Here is a 26,795-nt window from a genome sequence, read left to right on the forward strand (position 1 = left end):
TCAGTGATGAGGAGGGAACACGGAAAATTAAAGGTTAAAGGAACGGAATAACAAATAGAGAAAAACAGGAGCAGGGTGAAAGAAGAAATGGTTAAGGGAGAAAAGTGTTTTGCAAGGCTTCAAAATAAAAGTAAGGTAATAGCAAGTTAGTGAATAAAAGGGCAAGAATCCAAGTTCTGTAATATAGAAGTGATGAACTGAGGCAGCAAGAGAAAGAATTAGAACAGAGATGATTTAATATAATGTAGTTAGGAAAAAAAAAGACTGTTAAAAACTGTAGTGCACAAAACAGCAGCAGAGAGAAGTGAATTAGAGGAGAGAGAAAAGAAGATGAAGACTGAAAACAAAAAATGGATGTCATTTGTCCGTTTACAAAGCAGTCCACTGAAGGATGTAGGACTAGACAATAAATAAATTACAGCTTGCCTTTCCTATAATTCTGTTTTACAAAATGACAAGAAAAGTCAAAGACAGACTTGAAATTAATTGAGAAACAAATTTATAGAAGTGGGTATGCTTAATAGCCTGAAAATGCTATGTATCCATTAAGTGTATTTTAGGTTGGATTCCTAAAATGAGTAGCCCTATGCATTTTTGCTCTTTAACTAGCATTATGAGATTTTGCCGAGTCCAACTGAATTTGGCAGAGGAAGAGTGCCTCTGAGATATTCAGTGTTTACTTGTTTCAAGGAAGCAAGAAATCCAAATCAATCCCTACCCACCAATGACAGAAGATTGCAGTACACGCACAGATGTTCTCTTTTCTGCAACTAGTAAATAAACACCACATGGTTAATAAGCACAGATGCAGCATGGCATCACCCGCAAGACATGCTGCCTCTTGTTCAGCTGGTAGTTGGAGACTGAAGAGGAAACTGGGGAAGGCTCATTAGGGATCTTAACCTGGGGAGCTGTGGGGAACGCCAGAGGGAGGGCAAAATACAGTGAAAGTGAGTGAGTAGAGAACTACAGTGTGGGGACATGGGAAAGGAAATTCCCTGAGGACCTTTGGAGGAGTTAAGGTTATTGTGGAGGGGAAGTCACAGGACACGGGGAGGAGAAGCAGAGCTCTCACAGCTTGGTGCTGTAGGAACGTGGAGTGCAAATTAACAGGAAACCAGTCCACTGCTCCTGAAAAAACTTCTTTCCTCTATGTTTCCAAAGGCCTGACTAGTGTGTTGGTAAAAATTATATAGAATGAAATGCTGTTAGGCTATTTAATGCTTGCAAGCACTTAGAACAGTGTTCGAATGAATGGTTCATAAAGTATGGATTTGTAAATGAAAACTAACAGAAGCTCTATCACCTTCAAGGTGAAAAGACAATTTTCTCATCTCAGTTACACTGGTATACATCAGAAGTAACACCAGGTTGAACTGATGTGAGAAGAAGTTTTATAATCTTTGGCAAAAGATAAAACATGCACACGCACATACTGTACAATGATTTCCACGTTTTTATTATTTTAGCTATGTCAGGAATTCTGGATATTCACTTGTAAGAATAGCTTCCACTTGCACTTAAAAAGAGGGAAAAAAAAAGAAGTAACCAGAAGGTCATCAACAAGGGAGCTAGAGAATAATATATCATGAATAATGTATTAAATTATTTCAGTCTTTATCTATTAATGAATTAGCTTCAATCATCTTATAATTCTCTTGAAAGTATTTGTAATTCAAAAGTACTCCCCATGTAATTTCTCCAAAAAATTATTTCTCTAAATTTTCCTTGGTCTTCTTGTGGATAGAAAGTAGCTGAAATTTGAGATTAATTAGTTTTTGATAGGACATACAGAGTAGGAGTTACTGTTTCTGTCCCCTCATAAACCTATTTCTAAGAATCATGTTGCCTATACAGCACTAAACTTTTAACCATGAAATCTCTTCCTCTAATATTTTGTTTAAATGCTCCATTTCCACCAGTACCCTAATATGATGTGTAGTGTACTAGGAAAATCACCGAAATTTACCACATAAGGACTACTGCCTGCTCTTGGCACAATTTCTTCTTCCTAAGCGAACACTGCTCTGTGTTTTCACTCACCTCTTGAAGAATTTAAGTGCTGAAGAGTCAGAAAGAGAAACTTTTCTTTAGGAACACATCAAATGGTAGCAGTGTAGTCTTTTTTTTTTTTTTTCCCTGTATCAGGATATAAATAACTCCCAATGACCTTAAAGGGGAATTGTTGTATCTTTGGTTGTGCCCATATGTAAACACAAAAACATAAATTTTCATTCATACTAAGCAATACCTTGTACCCCAGTAACATTTTAAGATATTGTGAGTTGTGAGTTGTCTTTATCTTTACTTATAATACTTGAAGTTATAACAGTTACAATCATACCTGTTTTGGAATCCTGCAGTCATAATATGAGTGACTGAAAAAGACACAAAAAGATCAAAAAAACAGTCTATGCTGATGTTGTCTGTAGGACAAATATAAACAATCTGGTTTTAGATACTTAGCTCAAACAACTCCTATCAGTGTGCAGAGATGTGCAGAGGTGCCTTCTATATGACGATCCAGAAGCCTTTTCTGAAATGTCTAAAGATGTAGAAGTCTTAGTGATGTGGAAAATGTTAACATGAGTTGGCTCATTTTGAAACTCATTTTTTTTATTATTGGTTGCAGTAAATGTCTGATAAGCCTGTGTTACCTGTCCAAACTCCACAAAGCTATAGAGGCACACCTCTTGCTGTGTCTTCAGCAATAACTTTTTGTCCCCTTGGCAACTGATGGCATCCATCTGACATCACACATCTTTAATAATTTCTCAGGAATTAAAATATGTGTGCCCACCTGAGACAATCAGAAAAGAACATTCAAAAAATCATGAACTCCCACATTTGTGTCACAGATGTGTTTTTCGAATGCTATTTAGACAATAAGTTTCAAATAGGCAAAATGTCTATTTGCATTTTGGCCATCTGCATCTCAAACTCCCCAGAAGAAAACAATGTGAAGCTTCTATCAAGTTGAAAGGAGAAAAACAACTTCAGGCCTTCTGAATAGCAGTGAGTCAGTTCAAGTCTTCTTCCAAGTTCTGCGCTGTTTTCTGCTGGTCACTGGCCTGCTCAGCCTGTTGGCACAGGCTTTGTTTTTTTCCTCCTCCTTTACCCAGACATGGTGACACTGGGTACACCACCTAGGGCTCTGCCTAGTGGCCAGTGATGTGCAAGGGAGAGTGTTCATGAAGTCCCTTGAGAGACTTTGGACCAGTCTCTGCAGCTGCAGATTCTTTTTTGAGTGCTCTTTCTGCTGACTTAATCCCAGTGAAGGAAAAGCCTAGTGGGAGGACACAAACATCTGTAATCAATGCTGACATCTAAGCACAGTCACTAAAATATTTTGGGTTTCTTGGCATCAGTTCTAGAAGGCAGCAACTCACAGTGAAAACCCAGTATTTTTTTTTTCCTGGAAACATCAAGCATAGTTTAATCCAAGTACTATTTTTCTGTGAATAGAATCAAAGAATTTAGAAAAGTACTCAGGGACACAGAGTTTCCAGATTTGATTTTAATTAAAGGCTATAAATACTCATAAAGAGAGGCAGGCACTCAGCTTTAGGGATCAAGCTGAGTAATCCTCATCTGGAGCTTTCTTGTATTCACATGATCATGTTAGATCTTGATAAGGCAGTGACTTATCTAAAGCAGAAACTCACAAAATCTCCATCACATAAGAACAAAGCAAATCCTGCCATTCCTTTTAATGCCAGAATAAGTCAGGCAGGCTCATCTCCAGGCGACTCCAACATCAACTGGAAGCCACCCTCCTGGGCTCCCAGAGGACAGGATTCTCCAGTGACTTCAAGCAGCTGTGACATCCTGCCTGGCCCCTACCTGCAGGGAGCACACTGTCAGGCAAAACCAAACTCCCAGTTCCTAATCTGGCTGTTGGAGCTCAATCGGTGATCACCCACACTGAGCAAGGAGCAGATGCAACAGGACCAGCAAAATAAATAAATAAATAAACAAAACCAGAAAAGGCAGACTGGTCCCTTAGCACGACTTGCACAAATCCCTCCAAATGCGGCCGAGTGGTGTGATGTGCAGCAGATATGCTGTATCGCACAGACACAGGCATGCCTGCGTGAATCAGAAAGACTGAATCCAGTGAGCAGAGTTTCAGCACGTGAGCCTTTATGTAAGAGCAGAGAATATAAAGGGAGGGAGAAGAGCTAGTGATCATAAAACTTCCTGGCTTCAGCTGACACAGCGAGGGCAGAAAGGACGTGTCTAATTTTAATCTGGCCTCCATGTGAACGTTTTTTCCTTCCCATCAAAAACAGTGAAGAAGCTTTCTCTGACCACACAGTGCTCAGCAGGGACATCGCCTGACTTCGTCAAGGCGATTTATGCTCATTTGGCAAAGTTGCCGATCTCCATTTGAAGGCTCAGTCTGTGCTGGTGAACAATCAGGGGGCAGCGGTGGGAAAAGAGGGGGAGACTGCAGTCCATACAAAGACTGCCCCTTCTAACAGCACGGGGAGGGGAGGGGAGGGGAGGGGAGGGGAGGGGAGCGGAGGAGGCTTTCCTGAAAAGCCTTGCAAGAGGCATGGTCTTTGTCCAAGTAGGTCAGATCATGAGTACCTCAGCCTCTTTCCTGGCTTTTGCAACTGCTCTTTTAGACCATTTGGGCTCTGTGCATCAAGCATCCGCCTGCACAGACACCATGCAGACCTCTTTCAGCCAGTCTTCTCCAGAGACTCCTTATTCCCACTGGGAATGACCTCCAAAACTTGACAGCTTTCCCCTGTTGCAGATTGCTTTAAAGATCACTATTCCTCTGGAGTGTACAGAATCACCACCAGTTCTATGTGTTTTATGTAGACATAAATTGTTAAGCTAACCCAGAATGTGTTTACTGGATTTGAAGTTAGAGAGGGAGAGAACTCCCGTTGCATTTTACCTTCACAATGGTGCTGGAACAGTTGAATAAAGTGTGGCCCCGCTGCCCATATGCCATTCAGCTTCTGTCTGTCTTTTTGTTTACACTGGGAATACAATAGGAACTATAGTCCTTCCAATGCATCATTTATAAGTGTATTCTACCTCTGAATGTACAGACAGAACTGGCTCTGTGAATGAGCTCTGTGAATATTGCCAAGACACTGTGCTTTGTTCAGCATTATTCTTCACAATAGATACCACACTTTGGAAGTAATTTTAAAAAGGGAATCAAAATAGTGGTACTTTTAGCCTTTGTTTCTTTTATACCACACTGCATTCTCTGTCTCTCACTCAGCTGCTTCTATTATACTGACAAATTAAATAAACCACTCCATTGCTAAAGAGGCTTGGGCGGGCTGGGCTTCGGTACACTGCCGCGCTAGGAAGTTGAAATAAACATTTATCCTGGTCTTATTCTTAACAAATTTAAGCTAACTTTAGTCAAGCATCTTTTTTTTTTCTTTTTTATTTTATTTTTTTAAGAATGAACGAAAGAAAGAGGGAAACGGGAGGGGAGGGAAAAAAAAAAAAGGAGTACTTCAAATTTTTGAGCCGATCTGCAACACCAAGGGATGTGGCGTCTGAAGCAAAGGAGTAATGAGAAGCCATATGTCCAGGTAATGAGCCTGCTTTTTAGTGCTCCACTTCCTAGAAGCGCTGCAAGTTCGTCCCTGCTGCGGGGCCTCTGGGAGGGTGAATGGGTGAGTTACGGGCAGGATGAGGTGGTGCAGGCAGGGTGCATTGCAGCTTGCAAACTTCTGCAGCAAACTTTCAGCTCCTTCTGGGAGAATGCTTCTCTTGCAGCTGCCATAGCTATGTTTCGCAAGGTGTCTTTTCCGCGTGCTCTTCAGTGTACGGAAATAAGGGCAGGTGGGGGACTGCTGAGCAAAGTGTGCTGGGTGGCGAGGGCAGGTCTGGCTGCTTACGGGTGTGTGTTTATGGAGAGGTAGGTAGCTGGATGGATGGCAGAAAAATATGTTGATCTGTATTTTGGTCACAGACTCTTATATTCCCATTGCGTCTGTAGCAAAGAGAGGGATAAGAAACTGAGCAAAGAGTGACAGTGTGACCTTTACCTATGTCAAAGTGCTTTCTGACTTCTGGCTCTTTTCCTGAGCAGGCAGCAAGCAGAGGGGAGAACCGAGGAGCAATTTGTACTGCTCTTCTCATGCATAGATTAGATGTGCAAGGCCATCCTCTGTGCTTGCAAACAGAGATGTTTGCTGTTTATAAGGGCTTGTCCGTGCAGTCCGTCATTCTCGAAAATGTTGTCAATGAACGGCGTTATTTTCCCAAACAAACTCAGAGTAACGAGCACAACACTGCCCAGATTAGGTCCGAAAGCTCCTCCTGTGCTCCTGGGCTAGTAGTGTGTGAATAATTCAGGATGAGTCTCATCACCCCACGCTGCCTTTCCCTCCCTCTCCTAACAAAGCAGATGGACTACAGGCAGAAGCCAGAGCTTGGGAGGGAGGGGATTTTTTTTTTCTTCAGTTTTCTGTTTGTTTTAGGGGACCTTAGGAGCCATCCGGTTCCTCCTGAAAAGGGCCTAGCCACCAAATACCAGCGATGGATTTTGAAGACCGGAGCTCCTGAGAGCACAGGCTCGGGCTGGTTGCCGCTGCAGGGTCTGCGGCGAGATGCAGAGATGCCCTGGGGCTGCAAGAAGCCAGTGTCTGCAGGCTGAGCTGGAGCAGCTAGCAGGGAGCTATCAGGGCTCATCTTTTATTACTAGAGGAAGAATTAAAAAAAAAAAAAAAAAAAAGAACGAAAGAAAAAATCAAGTGAAATTTTCTTCTATTGTCTAGCCAAATTCCCTTTAATTTGCCCCAAGGGAAAGCCAGCCGCCTTGCGAAGACTTTTTTTTTTTTTTTTGAGCTCATCTCTGTCAACACAAATGCCTGGGGGGGCTCCCCGGAGGAGGGAGTGGAGAAGCCGAAGGTCAGGGTTACCCACTGTGGCATGACTTTTAAGCAAAAGGGGTTTTTATTTCTCTTGTTGCCATGTCAGGTTTAATTTGGGCAGCATTATTCTGAAAGGGTGGGCCTGCTCGTGACAGGAGGGGGTTAAATGGGATTACAAGCTTTAGAGGCTGTCAGCAGCCACTGCTGCCTGGGGATGTTAAATTGCGATTTAATGGTCAGCTTTATCTGTATAGTATCAGTGGAAATCTGCTGTTTTCAGCAACTTAATAGGCACTGTGTTTCCAGGAGGGGCTGTTTTTAGAGGGGTGTGCAGAGCGGACCCGTCTGCACAGGGTCGTGCTGGCAGCTTCTTGGCCAGGCCACCCGGGGGCTCTGCCCATCGCATCCCAACTTTCCAAAAAACACTCAGGTGGCTCCATGCCTTGAGCAAGGGGAAGAGCAGGCGGCGAGCAGTGCCCCATGACCCACAGTGGGGTGCCGGAGGGGGACAAGAGTGGGAATGCGCTGAGGAAAAGCCCAGGAGGGCACTGAGGGGATGAGGGCGGGAAGGCGCTGAGGGGACACTCGGGAAGGTGCTGAGGGGACGAGGGTGGGAAGGTGCTGAGGGGACACCCGCTGGGGAGAGGTGGCCCCAGAGGCCAACCACCAAACCAGCCCCCATCTGGGGGGTCCGTGGGTGTGTGTCTTACGTGTGTGAGTGTGTGTATGGGGTGCTGCAAGGGAACAGAGGGGGGTAAAGCATGCTGAGGGCAGGCGGTGGACACCAGTATTGTCTGTTGGCGCGTTAGGGGTCAGCCCGGAAAGTTCAGGATTAGTAAATTTAATATCCTGTCAAAATTCTCATGATAATGAATCCTGGCCGGCCTGGCTGGCGGGGCTGGCACGGCAGCCTGGGCGCTGCAGCTCCCGAGATAGCGCCGCTAATTTATGGGCAGGAGATTGTGCTGTGCTGGCATGGGCCGAGGCGACAGTGGCTCGGTGGTGGGGCCTTTTGGCTGCATGCAGTGGCTGCTAAGCTGGGGAAAATACACATATCTGGATCATTTAAGTGATTCTTATTCATTCCAAAATCCTCCTAACTCCCCCTGCAATAGCTTGGCTGAAGTGACAAGAGGTGGGCTGTGTTTGTTTTTTCCTCTCCCTCCGCTGTGCATACGGGAGTACCCCTGCACTCAGGGTTTTTGGCATTAAAAATGATCAGGAAGAAGCAGAAAGAGGGAAGAGAGTCAAACAAAGATTAGCCATGTATATATTGTGCTGTAGACTAATTTTCTAGAAAGATTTCTTTACCTTACGGGGCTGGAAAGTTTAAAACAGTAGACAGAAGGGAAAGGTGGGAAGACAAGAAACCACAGAGCAAACCGGGGTTGTAACAAATAGTAAACTGCAACCCCAACAATGTCATTTTCCAGCTGATGGATGATATTAAAATACAGTTCCTAACAAAAAAGATGGGGGGAGGAGGGCTGGAGAGAGGAAGAAAAAGAGGAGGGGGGAGAAAGTTCCTGTGCACTTTGTTCAAGGTTCTGCACCTCTCTAAGCAGCTGTCACATCCGTACATTATGGTACATTGAATCTGAATGAGGCTCTCCACATCAAAACCTTGCATCCATTATGATATCATCTCCTGCTCTAAGCTGTAATGCTTATTAATTCTGCACCCATACTCTCCAAGCTTCAGCAAATGTATTCCATCAGCCTAGCATTTAATTTAATTAGTACAGCTGGGCTCTCATTCTCCTTTCTGTGTCAGAGGTATTGTCAGCACGTTCTGCTATAACACAATTACTGATTGCTTTTAGATAGGCAGAAATATGATTAGGGTATTGGGTGACTGTATCATAAGCCTTATTAGATTCATTTGAAATCTGGAGATAAATAGGAAACTTTTATTTGCAGTGTAATGAGATTATGCTTATTAGGCCAAGGCCTCACAACCTTTTGCAAAGAACATAGTGTATCACTAGGATTATACTCTGGAACCACACTTTTTGCTCATAGCATCCAAGCAATTTCTCAGCAGCTTTAAGATTTAACTGTTGTAGCCCTGTACACATTTTAAAATTGTTTTCTGGCTCGCTGGCTTTCTCATGTGATAGATGGTGTGCACCTTCCGCTGTGTTTTCTTCTGCTTAAAACAAGAAATTTTGGGGACAATGTTTTGTTCGATGTGAAAGGTATTTGGGTGGACTGCAGCCATGTGTGAATGAGTAAATGTGTTGATACATTGGACAGAAAAGTTTCTGCTAATACCAGTCTTTTTGTTCAAAATCTTTTTTTTTTCCTTCAGTAGAAAACCATAAAAATATTCAGAATCAGCAATTTTCATAAGCTAAAAAATATTGCTGTAAAAATACTTCTGAGGTTGGATCTTGAGGTAGAAATAATGAGTTAATTTTCTTATGTAAAAATTGCTGGAAAGGAAGCACATTTCATGTCACTTTCAGAGAGAGTGCATTTAAATCTTAATGTATACATCACAACCTTTCGTATTATACTTTCCTGACAAAACATGCAGCATAGTGTTTGAGAAGCAAGAGTTACGCTTTTAGAAGTTCGTATATTACAGGGATTCAGAATTCTGATCTGGTAATTTGCCTGTAACAATCGAAGGTACAAACAACCTATCACTGACTTGACAGGTTATAGAAAGGAGTCCATCAATTTTAACATTGGTGTCAAATTTAGGTTTCATTCTGTTTCCACATAAGTTTTGCTACAAACTCCAGTGGGAGCAAGATTAGGCTCTTACTGGATCCTTATCCTTTGTGACTGGCATTACATTGCATTAAAGCGTTTCATCACTAAGTGTGGCAAAACCCTGAACCTAGGTTTGTATCATTCACTATATCACTTGCTCCACAGTTAAGATAGGGGAATTTGTTTGGGTGACAGAATCTCAAGCTAGGACTCAGACTCAGGGAGCAAAATGTTCATCAGTTCTATCACGGTATTTTATTTTGCATTTTCCTGGCATGGCAAGCATGTCTGCAAGGGGAGGCTTATCTCTGTCATAAGCAAGTTCAATGTTGCATCGCTTGTTTCAAACACTTGCAATATGAATATATTCCTGGAAGTCAACTTTAAAGAGGTCAGGTGAAAGATCTTAAAGGTGACATGCCTGTAATTCTTTTCTAAAGGAGCGTTCCAGAGAGAAAGTGACACTATTGCACAGCCCAGTTGAGTTGTCTGACAAAATGGACTGTGCTGTGGGGTTCCCAGCCCAGTTTCAGCTAGGATATCTGTAGTCTCATCTTTGTGTGTTCTTGCCTGGTTCCCCCTAACTGGGGAATCTCACACTTTCTCTGGATTGTTTACTTTCTGGGAGAGGAATACACATCAGTTTGCAATGACTGCTGGCTTGACTCAAGACCCACTGTGTATGCCTAAGCAAGAGCAGCAAAAAGTTACTGTAAGATAATAGTTTTATAATCAGGGTACTTCAGTGTTTTGGAAAAAGAGAGGGAACACTCTCTCCATTTTAGGTTCTGGCAAGCTTCAGCACAGCACAGGGAATCAGCTCAAGTTATACAGCTAGGAGCAGCAGCCGTGCTAAGGCTGAGTCTAGTAAAAAGTCAAACACTGAAAATTCAATGTTTGCATGATACAAAAACTATTTTATTACTATGCAGTTTTATAAAGAGAGGTGCCACTTTACATAACAGGTGTATTTTGGAAACGTGGTCATTTCACAAATAGTTTTAAAGGACAGCACATTTAGCTTCTTTCTTTCTTCTTACCAAAAAAAGAAAAATAATAAATAAAAATGAACAACAACCCTGTCTTATACTGGCTCCAAAAGCAGCAGAGATGACAAATGCCACAATTTTCCAGTATGTTGCTTCATCAAGAAAATATTTTAAAATATGCTGTAATTGCTGTATGCGAGAATGATCTGGTGGCCCTGTTCATTTGTTCCCCGTCACCATCATCCTGATTTGCAGTGAGCAACAGGGTTATTCACATGCTTAGATTACACACATGCTTCGGTGCTCTGCTGGATCAAGGCCTAATTGACACCCTAATTGACAGGCTCAGTAGAGAGACTGAAGTCTAAATTGGGCTTGGAAGCTGAAACGTGATGTATGTTTTTACCCTCAGAGGTGTTTTGTCCAGGCTGTGTTTGAGATGTGTTACCAAATAATGTGTTCCACCTTCTGCTGTAGCTTTTGTTGTATTTCTTTTGTGGCTAGATAGAGGACTTCAGTTGCTGGGGAAGAAAAAAAAATGCCAAACAAAAAACCATAAATAAATATGTTATTCCAAACTAGTGACATGTTAAATGCTAAATTGAAACAAACAATTTTATCTTTGGTCTTTCTAAAAGAACAAGTTTGTTAAAAGAAATACTAACAACCATTTATTCAAAAACCAGTTGATTAAATGAAAGTGTAACTAATTGTTAGATGTTTGTTTCATGTAGACTCAAAGGTAGAATCACAACAGAAGTAATTAGGGTAATTATTAAGGTCTGTATTTAATTCAAACCCTCAGAGAATATTGCATATTCATTCAAGTGAGCTATATTTCCTATTAAAAAGATAGCAGTTTCTCAAAGCTTTCATTTACAGGTACGTTTCTGGTAGTGTCATTTTATATGGTATCATGTCATCTTGCTCTCTTTCTGCTGTGACAGTGTTTGTTATTCATAATGATGGCAATCAAAGGGGAAATGTTACTGGTAATTTGTGTGTACTTCTAACCCCCAAATATTTGTAGCAGTCATTTACCTAAGGTATTTGAGAATCTGAAGATAGGGACATTAGGATGAACTTGCCTTGATCTCTTTAAAGATTGTACACCGTACATTAAGGTACTGAAGCTTGGCATCTTTATATACTCTTAAGAAAAATGCAGTGAGATTTATTATGTTTAGAATAACTGAAAAATAGAAGCAGTATTTGTGTCCTTTTACTGACAATAAAGAAAAATCTAGCTCTGTTTCACATACGTTTTTCTTCTTTTTAAGACTAGTCTTTATAAAACCCAAAGAAAATCTATGAAAGAAATGTTTGTGGGAGCATTTACTATGGAGAGGTTCTCGAAGGGCTGTTTCAAACCACAGACTGAGGATGAATTCGCATCAGAAAATTTTTGGGAAAAAAAAAAAGGAGTATTATATGCTTCATGGACCCAATATTATAAGCATGCACAGGATACAGAGTGCTAACATTTGTTGCTGGCAGATGACGCATACCATTTTTGCAGGGCACTTGGACTGGTGTGGTCTCCTCCTACGTGGATTTAATGCTTGAATCTAAATCCAGATTCTTGGCTCGGTGAAGCCAGGTGTTTCTCTTGAATTCCTAAAATGCAAAACTGTGTTGATCAGACAGAAAAATGTTGCTTGTTAAATTAGTGAGCACCGTTTTACCCCATGTTTTGATCCTGCCATAACTCTCAGACAGTATGCACTAAGTATGTGTATTTGGTAGAAATGAATAGGACTAAAATTACCTCAGCCAGATTCCTTAGACCATACCACTCACATAATTAATAAGCTACTGGGATATTTTTAGTGCCATTGTTTGAATAGATACATAGTATACTGGAATTAAAAATAGCACTGACAACAGACTGGTATTGCCCTTTTCTATTACTGTAAAAGTGCTGTAGCAGTGTTAGTAATACCTAATTAACCTAATTTACTTGTACAACAGTAGAATGATAAGACCTTAGTATAGAACCAGCTATAATGGTCTGATGATGGTCTGCCTTTCTAAGGCAGAAACAATTGGTGCACTGTGGAGCTGATCAAACAACTCAATGGTAACCAAAAAAAGTTGATATAATCACAAAAAAAGTGAACACGACTTATAGGTGGTAGCATTACAATTAGGATAATTGCATCTCTGCAGTTGTAGTCATTACCTGCATTTTCATTATAGTTCATGTTTTACCCTCTTGGACAAAAAATATTTCTTTTGGCACCAAACGTGATACCCCTTCTTGTTTGTGGACCATTTAAGTGCACATCGTTAAATAAGAGGTAAGGTTATGGAGGCTCTTTACTGAAACTGAATTACTGCTGAGATAGTGTTTGTGTTCACTAGCAGACAGAAAACCAGGGGCTGCTCACTGATGAAACCTTTTTGCCAACTGACTGCACAAGCACTGTGATCACATGTTAGGGCTCAGCATTTTGTTGCTTGTCCACATTTCCAGAAGCATCACTAATTAGAGAAAAAAAAAATAAAGTTTCCTTTCTTTTCGCCCCTCCAGTTGAGTTGGATAAGCCTTGCTGTCTTTGCAGTACTCTCCCTATTAGTAATGTCCTTTCTCTTTCAGTTTACAGGAGGGCCAGGTAGGACCAGCTCTGCTGACATCAACAAAAGCTCTGCATCTAGACCCTGTTTCTCCCATCCCTCCTTCCAAAAACCTTTCCACATTTATTTATCAGTGGCTATATGGAAACATGCTGTGACAAGGAATACAAATTGCGATGCTACAGACCTTAATCCCAACATCAGGAGTCAGGATCTTTGTCATACAGCTTCCGAACGTGCGTTTCCTAACCCAGTAGTCCATCACTTTACAAATAGCCTCATGGATTTATATGGTACTGGTTTCAGGTGAAAGGCCTTGTCTGCCTCATAAGAAATCGGCAGACATAGCCCTCTGTGCCATACCACGGCACTGAATTGACACACTCTGTCACACTGATTTTACGGAGTTTTCTTTCAGCTCCCTTCCTAATGATAGAGGAGTCATTTGGCCAGATCTGTAATATAAGATGCTGCCTGAAGAGCACTTTTGCCATGCACACACTTTAGAGTAGTCTGACAAAACATGAAAACTTACTTTAAAAAGGTTTTAAATTTTGTAAAATTACTGAGAACACTTGGCTTTGGTTTCCCTTTTGCACCAGCTTACACTCAAATTAACAAATGTGAAGACTTTATTTATTTTTTTCTTTCAGAATCCTTGTCTGATTATTAGCTTCTCCATGATGTTTTTGCCAGGACAGACTGTTCCATTAATATTCCTGGAAACTCTCTGCAGGTTATGGCTTAGAATATTTCTACCCCTGCAGGCAGATTTGCTTCTGTCTTGCCCACACACATGCTATGCAACAGTAACCTGAAAAACTATCTTGTTGCAGGTCCTCCATTGTGTTATCTTTGCATTTTCATTGCTTCCTCTCTCAACCTCAACATCAAAATTATTTTTTTTACACTTACAGAATGGTACAGGGGGTGACAACGAACTCTTCCTTTCCCTGCTGTTTTCCTGTTTGCTATAAGGAAAACAAACAGAGGAGTTAAGACCATGTTTCCCACTTTCCAGCAGCTGAGTCCTATATTGCTGAGACTGAATATAATAACAGTAACATGATACCTTGATTAAGAAATACCACTAAAAGACAGGAGGGTTGGATTCTATTCCTATTTCCAACCTTCATTTTCCACTTAACCTGGATCAGAGCTCTTAAATGTGACTGTTGGTTTGTTCAGAAATGTAACCAGCACCTGAGTCGAGTTTGCTGGGACAGGTGTTCTGGGGAGTGCTGCCACCAGGCTACCTGAGGGTAGCTGCTGCTTGTGTTAGCCAGTGTTCATAAACCAGTTCTGTGCTGAATGTGGAAGTCTTGAACAGAGCCAGCAGTAGTGCTGTGTACGTTGGCTGGAGGGTGAGGATAGAGAGTTTCTCCTATGTGCACAGAACATCAGCAGCGTGGAGACAGTGTTCCAGGTGAATGTAAGAGGCAAACTCCCAATGTGAACACAGCTTCACACTGAAAGCAGTCCTGAACTCTGAGTTATTTAGCATAGTAAAGACTCTTGCAACAAAATGTCAAATACTGGTAAAGCTTAAATGAGAGTGTATAGCTCTTATTTCCCTTACAAAAGTAGGACTAAAATAATGAATAAAATGAATATGCTGGGGAAAAAAAAAAAACACCTTCATATTGAATCACTAACCTGGCTTTCCAAATCTCAAGAACCTTTTTGCCAGCAAACAATTACAAAAATTATACATATTCTTTGGCATCTTATTCGGAAACAATGTTGGAGGCACTCTGTGCTAATTAGATCTGTCCATAGCTGCCCTTTCTAAAAATTGCATACATTCACATTCTATTGGATATTGGACCAAAAAATGATTACGCGCAATTAACAATGAATAGAATGCCCACATAACAATTCCTGTGCAGCCTTAAATTCTTAGCAGTATTTTCAAAGGTAAGTAGGGACTGTGTACTGCGACCTTCTGAATAATAACAGACACAAAACCTTGCTAGCAACTGCTGGTTTTGTTCTTAAGACATATTGTTGAACCTGTTACGTATATATACACCTTATGAAGTTACTCAGTTTTGAATTTCAAACCCCACACTGTTTCCTAAAGTGAGGTAGCATGTATGTCATGATAACTGGGTGATATAGTGAATCATTAATTCTAACTCAATTACTGATGACAATAAAAATAGTAAATATTATGGTTTCTTAGGTGAGTAGGCCTAACAGAAGCAACAACACTCAGCCTCTACTCATGTTTGCCCTTTTTGGTCCCCCAAAAGAGAAAACGTGAATTAAAACTGATGAGAAATGCATTCATTGGGGTATGGCACACAGCTGCAATAGGGATAATTGCAAGCTTAAGGCATAATCCTGCAAACACTTAAGCAGTGCTTAACTTCAGTGTATGCAGGTTGACTCAAATGCAATTACTCATTTTTTTAAAAGTGCACTTGCTGAAGTATGTGATAGAAGGGCAAAAAAAAGGAGCTTTATTCAGCAATGAACTGCTGAAACTCCGCAAAATGGACCTGTGGAACTGCAGTCGAGTCACACAGCATTTTGCATAGCACATGAGCTTGAGTATACAGTAGTCAGTTCTCCGATATTCTTCAAGGATGTTGAAATTGTTAATGGAGTAACATATTCGTGGCCCAAAGAGAATATTTTAAGGAGAAAAATAAAAAGCATGTAGCACATAGCAGTATGTTTAAGCTAATCTGTATGCATGCACCTGTAGTATGGTGATTTGTCAGCAAAGAATGCTTTGGATGGATGTAGTTATCAGTGTTTGTGCTTGTCATGAACTCACTCACCCTCAGCAAGCTCTGAGTTTTTTAATGCTATGATATTATTTAATTTTATTCTTTTAATCTGAAAGAGCGGCCTGAGATCAGTAAGGGGATGGTTTTATCTTAATCATCACTCCTTTCTTCATAAACATGCAGATGTTCAGCCTTCTTGTAACTCCAGTGATGATTTTTTGATGCATGAGGACAATGGGGTGAAGTAGTTTCACCTTAAACACTATTAAAACTGGTAGTCTGCTTATATTAATATCAGAAAGGCATATTATTGCCTGTGCCTTTCTAGAAGTTGAGAAAGCATCACAGTGCAGCTTGAAGTGAGGTTGCTTTTTTTCTCCTTTTACTCTCTAATGTCAATTTAACATGGAGAGGAATGTTGCTGGACTTTCTTAGAATTTTTGGATATAATATATGTATTTGAATATATTTTTTCTTAGCTCAGCTCTGATCAATAAAATTGGCACTTGCAGATATCATCATTTACCCCACTGGGAAGCTCTTGACCAACATTATTATTTCCAGGAAGAAAACAATGGAGTTTTTAATTTTTATATATATATATTAGATCTAAAAAGTTTCTATGTTTTTGGTATGTAAAACACATATGTGGCTGATTTTTTTTCTAATTCAGTGATTTTTATTTTATTTATTTATTTATTTATTTATTTTGACTACATGTGATAGAAAGCGGAAATGTCATGTCCTTTGGGAAGAAGAGGAATTATCTTGTTTTTGTTTTCTTTATTTCTATACCTGGAATGCTAGAAGAAATGGGTATATCAAGGTTAAGACTTTGATGCAGAGAAAGCTTGTTGACTGAGAAATCAATCGGCAGGAAAAGTGGTTTTGCCAAGCAAATACTTTGAGGTTTGGAAGTCTTTCTCCGGTTCTGCATCTGGATGTACATTCTGTCTGTATCTCTCTCCTTGTGCCAAGTGAGAAGGTGTTACAGTTGATGTGAGACCACTTATTTCTCCTGTTGATCTCAGATGGCAAAATGTAACATTGACGTTAATATTACTGTGATGTTGTTTTGTGATTTTTTGTGTTGTTTTTTGTTTGTTTTGTTTTGTTTTGTTTTTAACAGATATTTAGAGAGATTTGTCTTAGTTCATATCAGTAGCTCTTCCCCACCACATCCCTGTTTTTCACTGGAAGGAAACCCAGGCATGCAGCTCACTGGAAATCAGTGCGTGGTCTGGCCAGGTCTGTGTCTGGATGACTGTATGGTGCAGGGTGGAGCACGTGTCCCACATGTTGTACAAAGCCTGTGAGTACACAAGCAAGACACTGCACTTTTCTTGTGTGGAGTCTCCACAAGGTGAGACAGTTTCACATACCTTACACAGAAAATGCGTACATCATGCTTGTAGGATATACTAAACAAAGGCATGTCATTCGTTACATATACTGCCATCTACTTGGGATTCATTTACGCAAAACAGAATCATTTTTTACAGTTAAAAAAGGGAAACTTGCTTTTTCTTTTTTTGCCACCCCACTCTATACCATAGTAACTGGTGAATTATTTATGTCTGACTGCTGTCCCCTTTGAGGAAGACATTTTCCAGGCAACAAAAATATGTGTGTGTTGTGTGACATGCACACTGTAAGTCTGAGATCATGCATCTGATGATGTCCAACTGCACACGGCACAGGAATGGTGCACCAGGGCTTCTTCCTAGATGACAGCTCTCAGTGGAATTGTCGTGACAGAAGTGAGGAGGTCTCTAGAGGTAAGAGAAATGGTAGCCCCAGTATACTGTCCTCTACCACACAGGTAGGCTGGGGTTGTCCCCTTCTAGAGCACAAAGAAAATAAAAGTTTTCCTAGTAGAAGAGCTAAAAGATATTTTTCTGTAATACATGGTGTGGACCTGTCTTTTGCCAAGTTGGAATCACCAGGTTATTTTATCTCAGCTGTCTAATAGAAGTACTTGCATTAAAATGTTCTTCACAACGCAGGCATAAAAGAGTTAATGTGAAGTACTATTATACCCTTATTACTATTTTACTATGCATACCCACCCTCATTAATATACATATAGTTATGACATAGGATTATACGTATGAGAAATTGCTTAGGCATTTAATGTAATAGTAAGACACAGTGAAAGACCCATAGATAATGAATGTTGTTAGTATACCTGGAAATCTGGTACAGAGTTCTCCATGACAGTATATATGCAGGTATTCTTTGCTCAGTTTATTCATCTAAGATTGACATCTTTGTAAACATTGAATAGAGTATTTCGAATTACTTGCTGTTTATGTTTGTTTCTGTTGCATTACAAGTCACTTCATGGTTTTTAAATGATCTTGGCATAGTTTAATGTGACCTAAGATCTGCAACATATTTAATAGTTTTGTCTTTTCTTTTCAGGGGCATAATTGTAGAATTTCTATCATGAGAATTCAGAAATTAAGTGAAATAGATATGTATACAAAAGGCTAGTGAAGATTTTCTGAAATCTTTTAGGTATGTTTGATCTAAACATTTGACACGTCAGTATAATATATGCACGTGCACATGTACATAAATAGGTACATATATATATACACAAATGTATACAAATACATCTATGTGAATATATATGCATATAGATATTTACTTATGTAAAAACCTTCAAAATTACTTGAATGTAGTGATTTTTGAATCCTGGAATTACATCTCATAATGAACAGGAAGTGTGATCACTCCTAATGGGAATTCTTTCCTTGATGAGATCGTACTTGTGTTTGAGGGATTATACCTAATACTTTTTCAGGTTAAGGCAGTCAAAGGTAGTACTATTACAATTTTTTTTTGTTTTTGTTTTTACTAACAAAAGACACAAAAAGAGCAAGTTTAATTGCCAAACAAATATTGGAAACCTATGGAAATTAAATCTGATTCAACCATAAGCGCAATATATTTTTACCTGATGAGGGAAGGAAATTTTCACAGTTGTTGCTCATGTAGATACGTAAGTTTGAGATTTGTTTTCTTTTTTTTTTTTTTTTTTAACCCAGATTTTAATTTAGATGAAGAGGAATGGGAGTGTCTTTGTGAAGTCTGTGCAGAGTATTGATTTCAATGTTGTACTTTAAAGGGCTAATTTACCATCTGTATCTTATCTATATGACTATGTCCTTCATGTCCAGCCTAATAAATGTTAAGTTCTTGATTTTTCTTAGTAGTACCGAGATGAATCAATCTTTATTTTTTTTTTTTTTTTTTATCCCTAGGGCATTCTTTTCTGCCTTACAAAGATGCTCTTTTACCTGTTTAGAGTAATTTAACCTGAGTCAGGAAATCAGCTTGCATCCATGTCTGAAGAACAAACAAATCTATGAAGTAAATGCTCCCACCTCCTTCTCTGTGGATTTAAGATTTTCTAGCACAGTCATATTATAGAGCATAATCAAGTTCAAAAAAAAGCAAAGTAAACAGGATCCATTCCCTAATCAGTCCTCTGGGATTGACTATGTTTTAAAACAAGTTTGGTGAATGTCCAATGAAGTTGCATTTTTTCCTTTTTTTTCAATCTTCCTGTGTTTGATAGTACTCCAAATCTTATTTTGCTCTCCAGTTACACAAATCTTGATTAATTTAGGTTATGTAAAACAGTACAGTAATTTCTGAGTTATTCGTTCTCTTGTGACCACACTCTTAAGTTTTGATGTGTAACATGACCAACATGCAGGTTGGTATCTCTGAATTTCTACTTTCAGCCGAATACAGAATGGGAACTTTTGACTCTTCATAATCTTCATAGAAGAATATTGTTGTTATTATATGCCATAAGTCTTCAGGAAAAAAAAAAAAAAAAGAAAAGGAGATACTAGCCTTATCTCTAGGCAAAAATAGCTTGAATTCCAATTACATTCCTTTTGGCTTTAACCTAATTCTAATTACTCTTCTAAATTACCTATGTACAATGAAGAAACGTCTAGGAAAATGTGTCATCTTAAACTTTGAAAATCTTAACCTTTGCTGATTTGTGGGGTTGGGAGTGGGAAGGGTTACCTATGGATTTCTTTTAATTTTGGTCAGGTGTGACACTCAAGTTTATGCTGTTATTTGTAGAAATAGCAACAATAGCAATTAGAGTTCAACAGATTTCGTCCATAGGTGCCATATTTGCATTTCAAGAGCAGTGCATGGTGAATGCATTTTATATATAGTCATTCCTCAATGAAAACAGCAGTGGTGGTGGCAGTATTAAAGCGCTTAGTAAGGATGCCTCTGCCCAGGCCACCACATAGCAACGGCTATGTTTCTAAGGACAAATAGCTCCTGCCTGCCCTAAGCAACTGAATAAGAACATGAAAACATGCCTTGTGAGAGACCTCTAATACCCATTAGTGTTAGCAACTGTTACCTCAATCATGAATGACACAGCCCTAATTATTAAGGTAATTAGAAGTTATAACACTGACAATATTAAAGGGAGAACTTCTAAAGCCCATTAACAATGTTACTTTAAGTGATCTGGCTGTGAACTGTTCAAATCTCTAATTACATCATACATCTGTCTTAAAGGGTGATGTAATTAAGTGATGGGAGAGGGAATGAATATATAGCGACTACTGTGCTATACTTTGTAAGTACTATTTTCACAGAAACCAGCCTCAGTAACGTCATTATGTCATTTAGGGGTGGGGTTTTTTGCTCAACTCTATACCACATGTAGCTAAAAAAATCTTATCCTCAAAATATGTAAAAATGATAAATCATGGTATAATGGTATCATCAAAATTAGGTTTGATCGCCTACATTATTTGTTAATGGCAAAGCCATCAGTGACATATCCATGCCACCTCAGAAAGCACTACACTGTCATGCCACACTTTAGCAATGGAAGCGGGTAAATACTAATAAACTGTATGTCTTACAAGGGGGAAAAGCTAATTTAAATATTTAAATATTTTAAATTTCTTACTTAGACTACAACTTTTATTCTTTTACCTTGTTTCCCTGAGTACTGCTATGCAGGGTTGAGGAAACAAGAGAACGAAAAAGAAAATACATATAAAATAGTACAAATTTGTCTAAAGTTAACAAGATTTATGCCTGAGTAAAAACAGAGGATCTGCATTTTGGCCTGTAGGTGTTCACATCATTAATTTTTATTAGGAGGACTGGAGAAAAGAGGAAGCTTAGCACCAGCCGCTACTTTTCAGGTTGGAAAGAAAAATGGAAGAAATTGGGGATATAGTGAAAAACAGAGTTGGATGAATGGATGCCACTGTATAATTCTCTAGTTGTCTTTAGTAAATTATCAAAATTGCTTTTCAAGAAGTACAACAAGCAGAAGAATCATGGAATAAGAAACGTGGAATTAGAAAAGGCCTATATGCAACAAAGCAAATTAAAATCTAACTACTTCTTTTTTCTGCTCAGTTTTTCACACTCAATAAACCATCATGAGCTGAGCACTCTATTTTTCATATTTTTAGAGATGATTAGTGGATGAGCCTTATATCCTCCCTCCAAATTCTCTGGGATGACTGAAGTGAGGAGAATTTATAGTCGATATTCAAGTAAACATCTCAAAGTCTCTCCCTTGCTAAGGTGTATGGGAATACTGACACATTCACTGTGTGAATGCTCCCTTGCTTGCAAAGACACAATTGATGCCATCATTTATTTCAGAGCTCCTGTGTGTGAAAAATGCTACCTGAGAAAAAGACATTTCCATTCCTACACTGACAGTTTTCAATGCAAGTCATGTTTGTTGATCACCACTCAGATTTATCTTTCTGTGCATACCATTGTGTACCCCAAGCCTTTAAATATATGAGAATATCTACAGACCTCTGTCAACAGCCATTTAATAGCACTGTGGAGTGGAAATGACAGCAGGGAACAAGGCTTGGGTGCATCCAAATATCCCTAAATATGAAATTGGATATTGCCAGAATATATGGCCAGACCAAAAGCTTGGAATAACTCCTCAATGCATTAGTAAATATATAATTTTGGTCTCTCACAGTCTGGATTTCCAACTGAGGAGATGCCTAAAATTTTTAGACACAGAACTGGAAAAGAATATATTGGAGATTAAAGCTGAGGCAGGCCATTGTTGAGTCAGGGAGGTTCCTTCATCACCTTTTCTGTTCAAATCTACCTGGTCCACTATCTTGTGTCTGATGATTGATCAGTTTGGGGTGAGCAGAAGTGATGGAGGGCTTACACTCTTTGTCCAATTTATATGCAATCTGGGAGATGTGTCAGGGGCGTGCTAGCTGAGAAAGTTCTTCCCTGTGAATCCAGGTGCTGAAGTCAGCTGAAATTCTGGATAAAAATGACCACTCACCGTTTTGTTTTAGAATGATTTATATGGATGGAATAAAAAGATATTAACTGTTGCTGCTGAAAGGTAGGTCTCTTACTTCTGTCCAAATAATGTTGCTGGGTGCACATACTCCATCAATGAGAGCCACAGGTTTTGAACGTGAATACCTGGCGAAAGAGAAAGATTTGAGAAATCATTGATACTGAGCTGGAAATGGGAGAAAAGGAAAAAGGGAACAGAGGACCAAGGTCAAAAGGTATAAAAAGTGTTAAATATGGGTTAGCAATGGGATGATGAAGTCCAGAGATGAAGAGGAGAGAATAGTCAGCCTGCAGTCTTGTAGGTCTATAATACTTTTCATTATAGAAGCCCTTCCCCTGCTGTAAGGTTTATTTGATAATCAAGACAGGGAGTGTGTCAACAGAGATATGTTCTGAAAGGAGCAAGGCATCTGCAGGAACAGATCCTATGTGTCTGGAGGACAGTGATCCTGCAGTGTCTGAGAAGTTTCTGTCAATCTGCAAAAAAAAAAAGAAATACCACCAATTGTATATCTATGTGCACATGCATGTGATTGGAGGGTTCTTTTTTCTGGGTGCCACTAGTCACCAAGGTCAATTTATAGCAAAACTTATAACTGAGGGAGCTGGACATGCCACTTCATATCCCCTTTGCTTTGACATTCTACAAAACCAGATTTTAAGACCTTTTTAGCAATAGAAATAAGAAGATATTTTTCCTCTTTGAAGCTGTTAAAAAAGAAGACTGAGTTTTGCTGTTTAAAACAAAAAGGTCACTGGTAAGCCGTATCTGGAAAATGTGTAGTTTACTCGGGATTGGGTTCCTCAGATAACTCTGACAATGTGAAAATGAAGAATTAGAGTGAACTTTCAAGATAATCTTAGCTTTCACTCTTGCCCTAGCAAAAGAGATGATGTGCAGAGACCCTGGTTGGAAATTATCCCTTGTCAGGAAAGCACTCAAGCACTTGCTTAAATGTATTCCTGAATGGGAGTATATACTATACACAAGGATAAACTGCATGTTCATAAATGGTATTTATAACATTTCTCTTGATTGCCACTTTATGAAATCACTGGTGTTGCTAGTGTGCAGAAAAAGGTAGAATATGATCCAGTGAGCCTGTTTCTTTTCATTGCCTCAAAGCAAAGAACATTTACTGTTATGTTATATGGTAGATCCCGCTTCACATTCTAACAATTTTCTCAAAGCTTTGGAACAGGCATTTGAAAACATATGATCAAAAATACAGTTCCACAATTTGGGAATACAGTTTAAGTCAGCTCTCTGTCAAGGTAAAAAGTCCTTCACTTGAACTAATACATCTCTGTTATCAAGCTGCTTGATGCTGAGCACTGTTGGCAAGACAATTTCTGGCTGAAGCATGGGTCAAAGGTTGATGGCTGGGCAAATGTTCATCATTCCAGATTTGAGAGCTGAATATGAGACATACAACTTCATCCTGAAAAGAAAGAAACATCCTCCTCACATAAACAAAGAGCAGATTATTCCATGTATCAAAAACAAATAAGGAGAGGATAAGGAGGAATGTTATCTTCTTTGAGGATTTTAACAAGTAATCAATACCTCATTGGGATCTACCTAGAATTCAGCCTAGAGCCCAATAAATAGGAAGACCAAGGCAAGTCAAAGTCAGGCAGAAAAGTAAATTTACAAAAGGCAAGCATCTAGGCAAGAGCTGAGATCAGAAGCCAAGTCAAAGGACAGGAAACTGAATACAGTTGTACCAATCTGAGGGGCAAAACAAGAGGAAGGTGAAAGACAAGGGTCATAAGCCAGAGAATTACAGCATAAAGCAGAGCATGGGAAAGGGAGCAAGAAAAACTCTAACAAGACACAAGAAGAGCCAGAGGTTGAATAAGTAATTAGGGTGTGATTATTCCTTTGACACAGTGCAAAAGACAAGTCAAGCTAAGCTGGTTGGGTTTATTTACCAGGTCTTCAGGGGGCAGCAAAGGCTGAAAAAGAGGTGCCTCGCAGGTCCCACTAGCTGTGGCTGGAGTTCAAAGGTCCTCTCACTTCCAGTACTAAAGAAACTGGTCCTCTGCTTTCCAGTAATAAGTCATTTGTAAGACTTAAAGCATTTCACCCTGCAAATAGGGAGACATTTTTAAACAACTGTTTTGAGACATGCAAGAAAATGGCTGAAAAAAACAACCTGTGCATATGTGTCAGATTTTCTCAGCTGCACGTTTTTCAGGAGATGTGGATGTTGAAATAAGCAGTGTCCTGACCTTGGTCGCCAGACTTCCCAGAGCATGGTGCTAAGACGTTTGTGTGTGACTAGTAACTATATCCTAAATATTTCTATGGAAATACCTTCAGGAACTACAACAATAGGTATAAAATAGAGAAAACTGAGTGAGATACCTTGGACTGGTTGACTTCAGGATTATGAAAGTAGTTTTTTGAGATTACGGGAAAGGAGATAACTCTGCAGATGGTATGATGATGCATAGGAAGGCATATACTGATTATATATATATTATATATATATCTTAAAACTGTTGCATATTTTAGAATAGTTTTTAAAAGAAAAGACACCCCAAAAAGTTGCATTACATCAATACTGTGATGGTGCTTAAATTGTACACCCAGGAACTCAAAATTCTGGAAATGACATACTGGTGGAATTTTCCCTGGCCAACCTGATGAGCTTCTATAATGAAATCACCAGCATGATGGATGATGGAGGAGCAATGGATATTGTCTTCCTGGCATTCAGTAAGTCCTTTGAGACTGTCTCCCGTCTTCATAGAGAAGCTGTTTAAGTATGGGCTGGATGAAAAGTGATGGGGATCAAAAACTGGCTGAACAGATGGACCCAGAGGGTAGTGGCCAGTGGCGCAAAGTCTACTTGGAGACTAGTAATAAGCAGAGTACCCCAGGGGTCAATACTGGGTCCTGTCCTGTTTAACATTTTCATTAAAAATCTAGACAATGGGGTAAACTAAATTCATGGATGACATGAAAATGGGAAGAGTGGCTGATTCACCAGAGGGCCACACAGCTATCTAAAGGGACCTTAACAGGCTGGAGAGGTGGGCTGACAAGAATCTCATTAAGTTAACAAGAAGGTGTTGAGGTTTAACCCGGCTGGCAGCTAAACACCACACAGCCGTTCGCACACCCTCCCCCCTCCCTCTCTGGGATGGGGGAGAGAAACGGGAAAGTGAAGCCAGTGAGCTGAGATAGAGACAGTTTATTAAGACAGGAAAATAATAATAATAATAATAATAATAATAGTATTACTAATAATGTGTACGAAACAAGTGATGCACAATGCAATAGCTCACCACCCTTTGACCGATGCCCAGCCTATCCCCGAGTAGCCGCCCCCCCTACCCCGGCTAGCCACCCCTATATATTGTTTAGCATGACGTCAGATGGTATGGAATACCCCTTTGGCCAGTTTGGATCAGCTGTCCTGGGTCTGTCCCCTCCCAGCTCCTGCTGCACCCCCAGCCTGCTCGCTGGCAGGACAGAGCGAGAAGCTGAAAAGTCCTTGGCTTGGTGTAAGCACTGCTCTGCAACAATTAAAACATCAGCATGTTATCAGCGCTCTTCTCATCCTAATCCAAAACATAGCACCCTACCAGCTACTAGGAGGAAAATTAACTCTGTCCTAACTGAAACCAGGACAGAAGGGCAGAGTCCTGCACCCAGGGAAGAACAGCCCCAGGTGTTGTTGGCCAGCTGGGCCACCCATCTGGAAAGAAGCTCTGCAGAAAAGAAGCTAGGAGTCCTTGTGGACAAGAAATTGAACACGAGGCAGCTATGTGCCCTTGCTGCTAACAAGGCTAACTGTATTCTTGGTTTCATTAGGCAAAATGTCACCAGCAGGTCAAGAGAGGTGATTCTTCTCCTCCACTTAGCATTGATGAGGCCACTTCTGGAGCACTGTCTCCAGTGCTGGGCCCCCCAGTTCATGGACATGCTGGAGAGAGTTCAAGGGAAGCCACCAAGATGATGGAGGGCCTGGAGCACCTCTACTGAGAGGAGAAGCTGAGAGCTGGGACTGCTCAGCCTGGAGAAGAGGAGAATCAGGGACATCACATGAATACCTATAAATACCTGAAGGGAAGGTGCAAAGAAGATGGAGCCAGGCTCTTTTCAGCTGTGCTGAGTGGCAGGACAAGAGACAGTGGGCACCAACTGGCACACAGGAGGCTCCCTCTGAACACTAGGCAGCACTTCTCTGCTGTGCAGGTGACAGAGCCCTGGCACAGGCTGCCCAGAGAGGCTGCATGGTCTCCTCCTTCGAGATCCAAAAGACATCTGGACATGGTCCTGGGCAACCTGTTCCCTGCTTGAGCGGAAGGTGGGGGTGTGGGTGGACCAGATAACCTCCGGAGGTCCCTTCCGACTTCTACCATTCTGTGATTCTGAAGTTCTGTTTTCTGGGGAAAGGGACAGCTAGGTTCTCAGCTCTCACTGAAAGTCAAAGGCAATCAGACTTTTCATTCTCAACTCTGTCTTAATCTCTATTGTTTTTCAGAAAATCTTAAAGACCTGTTCCTAAGAGGGTCTCCACATGTACCTAAAATTT

At 40.1% G+C, this 26,795-nt stretch overlaps 1 protein-coding gene across 3 annotated transcripts in view; it reads left to right on the forward strand.

The window, feature by feature from the left end:
* Positions 1–26,795, forward strand: part of LOC310880131 (uncharacterized protein) — a 408,118-nt gene that overhangs the window by 316,162 nt on the left and 65,161 nt on the right. Inside the window, exon 1 of one of the 3 annotated variants that reach the window (XR_014571466.1) lies at positions 4,515–5,570. The exons of the other annotated variants lie outside the window; for them this stretch is intronic. The gene's annotated coding sequence lies outside the window, so the exon portion shown is untranslated. Of the gene's footprint in view, positions 1–4,514; positions 5,571–26,795 lie in introns of those variants that run through there. 3 annotated transcript variants of the gene reach the window in all.

This window comes from Anser anser (genome assembly GCF_964211835.1).
Source record: "Anser anser genome assembly, chromosome: 1".
NCBI lineage: Eukaryota > Metazoa > Chordata > Aves > Anseriformes > Anatidae > Anser > Anser anser.